General features: G+C 37.5%; 1 long non-coding RNA gene across 2 annotated transcripts; it reads right to left on the bottom strand.

The window, feature by feature from the left end:
• Positions 1-471: 471 nt before the first annotated feature.
• LOC103102902 (uncharacterized) lies at positions 472-9866 on the bottom strand. 2 transcript variants are annotated; one of them, XR_008912878.1, is made up of 5 exons: positions 9807-9866; positions 9379-9522; positions 8936-9075; positions 7999-8146; positions 472-1090 (listed from the first exon to the last, which is right to left on the bottom strand). It is a non-coding gene; the product is annotated as an uncharacterized LOC103102902 (long non-coding RNA). The 2 variants fall into 2 exon arrangements; XR_008912877.1 differs by lacking the exon at positions 9807-9866 and having other exon boundaries at positions 473-1090; positions 9379-9792.
• Positions 9867-10319: the final 453 nt, after the last annotated feature.

Here is a 10319-nt window from a genome sequence, read left to right as displayed (position 1 = left end):
CATAAGAAGTTTGAATTATATTAAATCCTGGAGAACATTTTAATAGGAACACTTACAAATTGAAGTTTAAAATGCTTTGTACATCCTCCCCTAGTGAAGCCAGACAATCTCTTCTCTAATGCTTTTAATGCAAGCTCCCATTCTATTGTCCCCTGATCCTCTCCCTCACAATTTAGTACCAAGGACTTATGACCCAAATCAATGTAACCAATTAAAATCAATTGACTTTTAAAAAGAAATATTTACTCAAGACATAATAAGAACAAAAATATAAATGTTGTCCTCCAACATCTCAGGGTATACTGGTTCCCTATATCACCTTGGTCCCAAAATGGGTTTAAACTTAATGCCAATTGACCCTAACTCCTCCAATTCATGTCCAGAGGAGACACCTGCTATGCTAACTGGGCTCTTGACTCAGTTTTTGCTGAGGAACATCAATTCTGAGCTGGAACGCTTGGTGGATCCCTCATTTGAAAGGCAAAGTCCTGTTCTCACTCTCATAGATATCAAAGCTAGACTAGATAGCTGCAAAATCCATCACATATCCCATCCCCAGACCTTTTAAAACTCACAAAATCATAGCCTCCAAACTCATTTATTAAAATGAAAGGACAAATGTAAGACAAAGAATCAAAGCCCATACTCACAGGTCACATGTGAGCCTTATATGAGGAGGACCCAAGACCTCTTATCTTACATCAGTGTTTCTCTTCACCCATTAGAACACCAACAGGTTGAATAGAAGGATGAAGTTCTGGTCAGCCAAATGCTGTTTAGGTGTACCCTAAGATATGGTTCTGCAGCTAATCAAAGAAACTCCTCCACATGATTAGCAGACTGGAATTAGTTAGGGGACATCTGCACATGCTTCTAATCTCCCCAAGGCACTTTCATACTTCATTACTAGTGCTGGAAGCAGAATCCCCAATTTCTTTCACATGGGAATTCTACCATTTAAATACACTAATGCCTCTTCATAAGGTCTAGGCTCATTGGTTTGTCTTCTATTCAGTGTCCTCCATCCTCTGATTCTTCTGCAAAGCTTCTAGATGGGATAACAGTCCATGCCCTAAGGGAAATTTGCATTCTAGGAGAGAAAAGATAGAATTACATGAAAAGGTAAAGTAGAATACTCTAAGTACCAAATAAATAGAACAGACAAATGTCAAAAGCTAATTTTTGGAGCAAAGGGTCTGGAGTCAAGAAGACTGAGATTTGAATCCTGCTTTTAATACTAACCATGAGAAATCCATGGGCACTTCCCATATTGACATTGTTGGTGTTTACTTGTATATATTTTGAACTTACTTCTGTAACAACACAGAACACCAGCTGGGACCAAAAAGGGATAATTTTCCTCTTCCTCTAAAGGTATTTTAACTTGTCCTCTCTGTGTCTCTCTCTGTCACTGCCTCTGTCTCTGTTTCTCTCTTTGTCTCTGTCTCTCTCTCTCTCTGCTCTGTGTCTCTCTGTGTCTTTTTGTCTCTGTCTCTGGCTGCCTATAAGTCTGTCTATCCATTTCCCTCTCCTACCCCAGAGTAGTGAGTGGTGCCTCACTTAAAACTTAGGTGTTGCTCATATTTAGGGTCTTCCAAAAAGGGAATAGAAAGATTAAATGTAGAATGTAGAACATTTGTACCACACAAAATAAGTGCTAAAACGTTAAAGATTCAGAAATACACATTGATATAAATCTATGTATAAATATAACTATAATTTTACACGCATGGGAGGGGATTTAAAAATCAAAACATGAAATATTTTGTTCACTTTCTTTTTGTCACTGTACTGTCCAAGTAACTCCTAATTCCTTCTAGCAAGCCAGGGTACATATTGGAATTGTGTTTCTATCAGTGATCATTTTCCATCATGTCAGTCAGCCAATTAGTGTTCATTAAGCTCATACTATGTGCAAGGCTTTGTGCTGAATGCTGGGGATGCAAAGAAAGGTAAAAAATAGTCTCTGTCCTCAAGGAGCTCACAATCTAATGAGAGAGACCACAAATAAATGAAAATGTACACCCTAGAAATGCCTATAATAGGCGATAATTAATGGAGGAAGAGCATGAAAATAAAAAGGAACTGGTAAAGGTTTCCACTAGAAGGTGATTTTAGTTTGGACTTAAAGTCAGGGAAACCTGGAGGTAGAGATGAGAAGAACTTTTGAGGTATTGTAGTAGTTGTAGAGGATAACTCCTATCATATAGCCATCACTAAGTAAAAAATTAAGATATTCTGACCTCTTGAGCTCTCACTAGAAATGTTCATCTCAGGGTCACTGTTTGGTTACCCATCCTAGGGGGAAGAAACACAAAGAAGAGGCAACCAGAGGTTCAGATTCAACCTTGCCTAGCTGCCACATGCAAGCCACAGTCATTTCTGTTTGGGGGTATATTGGAGGACAATCATCCCAGAAAGGAAAAGCCACAACATGCTACATGTTTCAGAGATAAGACTGAAGAGAGCATCATGGAGTGGAGTCATTACTTTTAAAATCTACTGGCTAGGCAGCTCTTTTTGGTTGAGTGACCAGAATCCCATATGGCAGAGCTTTGGCTCTATGGAATGGCCACTAATTAAACTTGTCTATATACATGATGTGAAGCCCTATCAAATAAGCTCTTTGGGGTTAAGGATTATTTTGTTTTTAACTTCCATAGCTTCAGTGCTTAGCAAAGCTCCTAGAAATTGGTGGTGGTTAATAAATTCTTATTTAATTTAATTGAACTCATATGGCACATTCTCAAAACCCCTCTTCCTCCTTTTTGCTCTCTTCTGAATGCTCTCTAGCTCTAGATGGTTTTTTCCTAAAAATTTTCACTTATTATTTGTTAGCTAATTTGTCTGGGAAAGACAGTCTAGTGCTTTAGATAGAAAATATCCTCATCTGGCTAAAGGAGCCCCTTTAAGTTAAAAAATCAGTTCACACATAAGAAACTACTTTTAAAATGATATAAAATATGAGTTATAATGCTATTTTAAAAGATGGGTCAAAGTCAATATCCGCTCAGCAGAATTAGCCAAGGAATCCAGAGACAGGGTTGTTTATGGAACAATGGGCTAGAGTATGGGAGCCAACACCAAAATACAAACCAGATATCACAATGAGAATAGCCAATACAAATTGGATCACTCAGTAAAACAAAGACAATATCTTGAACTTAGGTAACCAGGAATCAGCAGTAGCCTAGAAACCGTTAGAAAGCTTTCCAGAAAAGAGATAGGTTACTGCACAACAGTATGTGCATTTACTTGGCTACCTTTTAACAGAGAGTGTGCCCAAGCAGAAAGTGGGGAAGAGGTAAAACTATTCCATTAAACCAACATTTGGAGACCTGCCTGAATGGAAAAATCACTGGGGACAAATGGACATTAAACATCAAATATAGTCCAGAGGGGGATATGGTTCCATACAATGTGAAGCTTGTGGAATAAAGATATTACAATAAATGTCATGGAAACTATGATAAACAATGGGGCCCATTTATGTAATGGCTACAAAGAATGTTCATAAAACATTTGAATATAGAAATTGCCTGTTGCATACAAATATAACAAGGAATAGGTCATCCGTTTTAGTTATGGTCAACCACTAATTTTCAATAAATGAAAGAATCAATATCAAGAGTAAATTCAAATGAAAAGGATTTATGAAGTTTGTGAGGGAAACGCTTTGACTCCAGTCTTCTCACTTCTAAATATAGGTGGGATCTCAGAGCCACAGTCTCAATAACCAAGAAAAGCCCAAGTCCAGTTCTCATCAATGGCCACCATCATTAGTAACTGAACCATCTTGGGATCCACTCCAGATTTTTTCTGATCTCCATAAAATGGAGAGTGCTCCAACAAGTGATATATGTCAGGGATGCAAAAAACGAAGACACATCTTTCTTGGACCAGTACTCGAGATGCTATCAAAAAAGAAACATGCATACATGAATATATAGAGTACATATATATGTATAATGTATGTATATATACATGCACTTATACATATGGGTATGTATATACACAGCTAGGTGGCACAATGGGTAAAAAACTGGCTCTGGAGCCAGGAAAACCTGAGATAAAATCTGGTTTCAGACACTTACTAGCTGTGTGACCCTTGGAAAGTCACTTAACCTCTGAATGCCTCAATTTCCTTAACTATAAAATGGAGATAATAATAGATCTATCTCCCAAGGTTGTTGTGAGGTTCAAATGAGGTCATATTTACACAGTGCTTCACACATAGTAGGTGCTTAATAAATGCTTAGTCCATTATTTGGAGATATATTTATAAGAGAAAAAAAAAGCAAATCAGGCAAAAAGAAGAGAGTACTCCTTTATCTCTTGAACTCATTGCTCTCTAAATGACACCTGTTCCTTTAAGCTGGAGAGTGATCAGATCAATCAGTAGAGAGACACCTTCCTTCCAGGGTTCTGGAGGTGCTTCTGGAGTGGAGAAGAGCCTACCCTGTGGGTGGCAGCAGCTAGAGTTACAGCTCCAGTTGCAGAACATGGGCAAGTTATTGAGATGCTCCTTGGCTATGCCTCCAGGAATGTGATTTCCTCTGCCACTGGGTGGCCTGGGTGTGCCTGTGACAGCTCAGAGTTAGCGCCACTCTGAAACAAAATGCCGAGAAGCACAAGCTGGAAGGATAAATGAAACACTCACCAAATACACAGTAGATGATGCACAGCAAACCAGAAAAAGGGGAATGATTTAAGACCTGATTCACGACAATATAATGATTAGTTTGGAGAAACACGAAAATAGTGACAAAAATAATACATCAACTGAAGAGAATTTTGAGATAAGAAAACAAAGAAATATCATAATCATTTAGGAGGATGTGGCATAATAGAAAAAAGTATTGGATTTTGACAAAGACCTGAGTTTGAATCCTGATTGTCACCCCTCTGTGAACCTGGACAAGACTTAGGCTTTCTGTGAGATTGTTTCCTCATCTATAAAAATTAGAGTATTAGACTAAACAATCTCTGAGGACTCTTCCAGCTTGAAATTTATCATCAGAGAATCATGTGATCTGTTCTCATAGGAAGAATCTTCTTTTAAAAATTGTCTGATATGTTGGACAACTTTGACATAGAGGATTCAAAAGAGAAAAGACCCCCAAGGAAACAAGCTGTATGAAGAATAATGGAAGTTCAGACTGACAACTAAAATAAAGAATATCAAGAAATAATTGGAAAAGAAGCCTAAATATATATATAACAAGAGGACATATTCTTGTAAGTCTGAAGTTCAAGCAAAAATGACTGGAATGCATTGATAGAGCAATCTCCTCACCTCTTTCTGATGCTCAAAACCTCCCATAGCTCTCTTTTAATGACCACATAAAATTCAAACCCCTCAACTTTTCATGCAGGGACTCCCATAATTTAAAACCAATCTATGTCTCCAGCTCTATCTCACACTGCTCCCCCTCACATATGCTATGCTCCTATGAAACCAACTGTTCCTCTCTGCTTAGAAAGCTATCATCCCAACTCTACCTAAAAACTCTTCTCTCTGTGCTTTCTCCCTTTCTGATTTCCTTAGATCCTATGATTTCAATTGTCATCTCTGTGTAGATAGTATCCACATCTAAACCTCTTTCCCTAATCTCTCTCCTGAACTCCTGTCCTTTATTGCCAGCTGGACATCTCCTCTTATATTTTCAAGTCATCTCAAACTCAACATGTCCAAAAAGAAATTCATTATATTTTTCTACAAACCTATCAGACGTCCAAACTTCCCCATTTCCTTATCTCATATCCCCCACTCGAGGCTCTAATGATGAAGTGACTTTTCCTTGCCAAAGCCAACCCTTCTTACATGTACCCTTGATTCTCTCTCCTTTCCCTCTTCGACAATAGATTGTTTTCTCTGTCTCTGATGCTATCTATCTTTGTCTCTGTCTCTGACTGTCTATCTCTCTATGTTTCTCTCTCTCTCCCCCCCCCATCTCTCACACACACACCCTCACATTCTCCTTCTCCTCCCTTTCTTACTCCTCTTGCCTTCCTTCTCCCTTACCCCCTTCTCCTCTCCTCTCCTCTCCTTTCCTTTTCTCTCTCCCCACCTCCTCTTCAGTTTCTAGCTACCCATTCTTTCCCTGCTACCTACAATGTACAAATGACTTCATAATTCAACTAAAATTGTTCTCTCCGAAGTTACTAATAATCTCTCAATTGCAAATCTAATGACACTTTAAAAATCCTTATCTTCCTTGACATCTCTGTAGCACTGGACACAGTTGAGTACCATGACTTGTCTTGCATCTATACCTTTTTACCTAGCCTTTGCTATAGACACATAATTGTTGTCCCTGTTTCCCACCCTTCCCTTTTCTAAACTATCCCCCACAATAACTGATAAATTAATATATTCCTAAAACACAACTCGAACTGTGCTGCCCACAATGACTGGGAAATCTTCAGTGACTCTTTATTGACTCTAGAATAAAATACAAAGGACTATTCCTGGCTTTTAAATTCCTCCACAATCTGGCTCCAATCTCTTTTTCCAGTCCTGTTTCATATTATTCTCTTTCACATACTCTATGTTCTTGTCAAAGTGGCCTTCTGGCTGTTTCCCATATACAACATTCCTTCTCTGAATGCCATGCCTTTGCAAAGGCTATATCCACCATGCCTGGAATGTATAGCCTCCTTCACTTCCCTAGCTTTCTTTAAAGCATAGCTCAAGTAATTGTTTCTTCATAAAGCCTCACCTTTGTTAGTTGTTAGTACTCTCACCTTGAAATTCCTTTATGCTATTATTTTGTATGAGAGTCAGGTAGGCTCTGTCAATAGAGTGCTGGACCTGAAGTCCAGAGTTCAAATCCAGATTCAGGTACTTTTTAGCTATTTGACCTTAAGCAAGTCATTTAACTTCCATTTGCCTTAATCTGTGAGAGAAGGAAAAGGCAAATGACTCCAGTATCTTTCCCAAAAAAACTCCATGGACAGTATTGGCATGAAGAGTTGACCACAACTGAATAACAATATTATTTGGTATATAGTTTATATTTAATTCAATTCATCACTCATGTAGTAAACAACTACTATGTTCCAGGAACTGTACTCCTTAAGGATTGGGACAATTCTGATTTTGTTTTAGTATCTCTGAGGCCTTATGCATGCTAAATATTTAGTAAATATTAACTTCAATTGGATCCTACCCATTTTAAAGGGATGGATCAAATGCCACCTCATTAAACTTTTTCTAACTTTCCTCCTCCTGAACAAAAAGTGATCTCTCTTCTGGTCTCAGCACTCTGTCCTACTTAGGAATTTTGTTGTTGTAGTTCAGTCATTCACTCTTTGTGAATACCCAACTTTTCATGTCCCCATGGACCATAGCTATCCATGGGGTTTTCTTTGAAAGGATAATAGTCTTAGCCATTTCCTTTTCCAGTAAATCCAATCTACTGGAAATCAGACAATCAGGGGTTAAATGGCTTGCCCAGGACCACACAGCTCTAGCTAGGAATTGTCTAAAGTCTTCCTGCATCTAAGACTGGATTTGAACTTAGTTCTTTCTGACTCCAGGTCCAATACTCTATCCACTGAGCCACCTAGTACCCTCCTAATTATGTAATTAGGATGCTCTCATTTGCATTACATTTATTTATAAATATATGTAATATCCATTGGGAAGGTCCAAAACTCCTTAAAAGTCAGAATCTGGCTTTTCCTAATGCTTATTCCTCTTATTACACATATTATCAATAAACATTTCTTTATGCACTCACTATATGCGAGGTACTGGGTAATTGCTTGATAAATGATTGTGTGAACATAATATTGAAAGAAAGGACTTCAAATCCATGAAGAATTAGTACTCTGCCCTGCCCTGTGCTATTCCACCCTGGCTTGCCCTGGCTCGCCCTATCCTACACTGCAATCTATCAGGTTAGACTGTCTTTCATGCATCTCTACATGATATTAAAGGACTCGAAAGAAACTCCTCTAAGCCCTATGTCACTGGATGATTGGCTAACTTACCTAACATTCTCTGCCCGGTTCACTTTGGGATCTGATGTATTCTTGGATGGCAAATCATATAATCCTGGGCATCTCTAGGCATGTCCAAGCAGAGCACACGCACGTGGTCCAGTAGGATGTTGTTGGCTCAAAAGATTCTTATCCATGTCTGAAATGAGTTTACTGCAGATATATATATATGTATATATATACATATATATGTATATATATATGTATATATATACATATATATGTATATATATGTATATATACATATATATGTATATGTATATACATATATATATATATATATACTTCTAATATTTTATGAAGTTGATGCCAAAAATATTTCATGAAGCTCTGAATTTGGAGAATTCTGACTAGCAATATAAAGTGTAGAAAAAATGGAATGTTAAGTATTATATAGACCACTAGAGTCCAATTACACAAGAATCTGTAGCCCTCTGAGCATCCTGGAATTATAGATTTGGACGAGATATTTTAGTCTAACAGATAACTGAAACATGAATTCCCCTCTCTAGCATCCCTGCATCCCTGATGAAGTTCATCCAGGGTCTGCTTGAATTCTTCCAATAACAAGGAAGTCACTAGTCCTTAAAGCAGCCTATTCCATTTTAGTAAAGCTCTAATTACTTTCAAATTTTATGTCTCTGTTATTTCTACTCACTGATCCTAGTTCTGTCAAATAAAAGTATAATTATTCTTCCACAAGTTATAATATGACCCAAGTCTTCTCTATGTAAAAAATCCCCAGGTCCTTCAGTTCATCTTCATCATATAATTTCAAGTCCTCTCTTCTTAACCATGCCCTTCTCTAAACAAACTCCACTTTATAAACATCTCCATTAAAATATGATACCCAGAATTTAATAAACTTCAAAATCCCTGTGCTACCTTAGGCAAGACACTTCCCCTCTCTGAGACTGAATATCCTTACCTTTAAAATAAGATTGATGTAGATAATCTGTTTCCTTCCAGTTCAAAATTTTAATATCCTCTTATCCTATATAGATGTGGTCTGACCAATGCAGGAAACATTTTAGAAATAAAGACCAATACAGAAGCTCTGTTCTTTTGCTTTAAAAAAAAAAAAAGCAGAATTACTGTCCCCTCAATTCATTTACTAAGTAATGTTGTTCATTGGTCTACAACCCAAGGAGAAGATGATAACAGAAGAGCTCTACCAGCAGATGTCCTAGACTGGTTCTCAAAAAATAATCACTCTCAAAACTCAAGAAGCCTGGGAACTCTTTATTCTGCAAATCTTTGCCAAGTCTTCTGTCTGTCTACCCAGCATGCCACACTCCTTCTTAAGAGAACATCAATAGACTTAAAACACAGATTTTTTTTTTCATGATCCTCCAACAACATATCACTCACTTGATTTACCCTTTTTCCTGCTTCCTTCCTCTCTGGGCTCCAACAACCTCAAGTGCCTCCCTGAATGCTTTAGGGAGGGGTTGAATTTTAAGTAGAGATTTGGATGAGTTCTGTCCTCTCCTGAGGTCTTCCCTAGGATAGTGCCTGAAAATCAAAGAATACCAAGACATCCATACAATAACATGCTTTAAAAATCCAATCTTTTGAGAGAGACCTCTTAATTTAGAAAGAAAAATATGATTTTCTAGGTTTAGCTCCAAATTTATGTCATAATGTCTAAATAATCTAGACCTAATTCTTTCCTTTTATGAATTGAAGAAGAAAATAGAGGTAGTATGAATCAGAGCAGGCAATTAATGTTTTAAGAAAAGAGTCCTAGTCTTGAGTGAGAAGATATAGTTTTTTATCTCTTCTCCAACAGTTATTACCTCTGTGACCTTGAGTAAGCAGTTTAATCTCTCTTTAAAAAAATTCTTATCTTCCATTTTAGAATCAATACCATTTTAGAATGTAGGCAATAGGGAGTCACACAGCTAGGAAATATCTGAGACCTAATTTGAACCCAAGACCTCTCATCTCTGGGCCTGGCTCTCGATCCATGGACCCTCCTAGCTATCCCTAATCTCACTTGATTTCAGTTTCCTCATCTGTATAATTGGAACAATTTATACTATCTACATCATAGTGTTTTTGTTGTTTTGTTTGTTTGTCTAATTTTTTTATAAGTAGGAGCCCATGCCCATTTCCTTAAGACTCTCCTCATGGGATAAGATCTATTATTTGATGCTTTAAGCCCAAGAGCTAGTGACATCTTGGGAGAATAGAGAGCCTTGGTCTTCTGGTTTCTTGCTTAGAGAGAGAAGACACATGGTGTCCTTATTCCATTATTTCTTCATTGACAGGTAGAATTTAAGATATTATTATTTTTAAAAGTCTAAAGA

The sequence above is a fragment of the Monodelphis domestica genome, chromosome 1 (genome assembly GCF_027887165.1).
Source record: "Monodelphis domestica isolate mMonDom1 chromosome 1, mMonDom1.pri, whole genome shotgun sequence".
Classification (NCBI taxonomy): domain Eukaryota; kingdom Metazoa; phylum Chordata; class Mammalia; order Didelphimorphia; family Didelphidae; genus Monodelphis; species Monodelphis domestica.
This window is presented reverse-complemented; position numbering and strand designations above follow the sequence as displayed.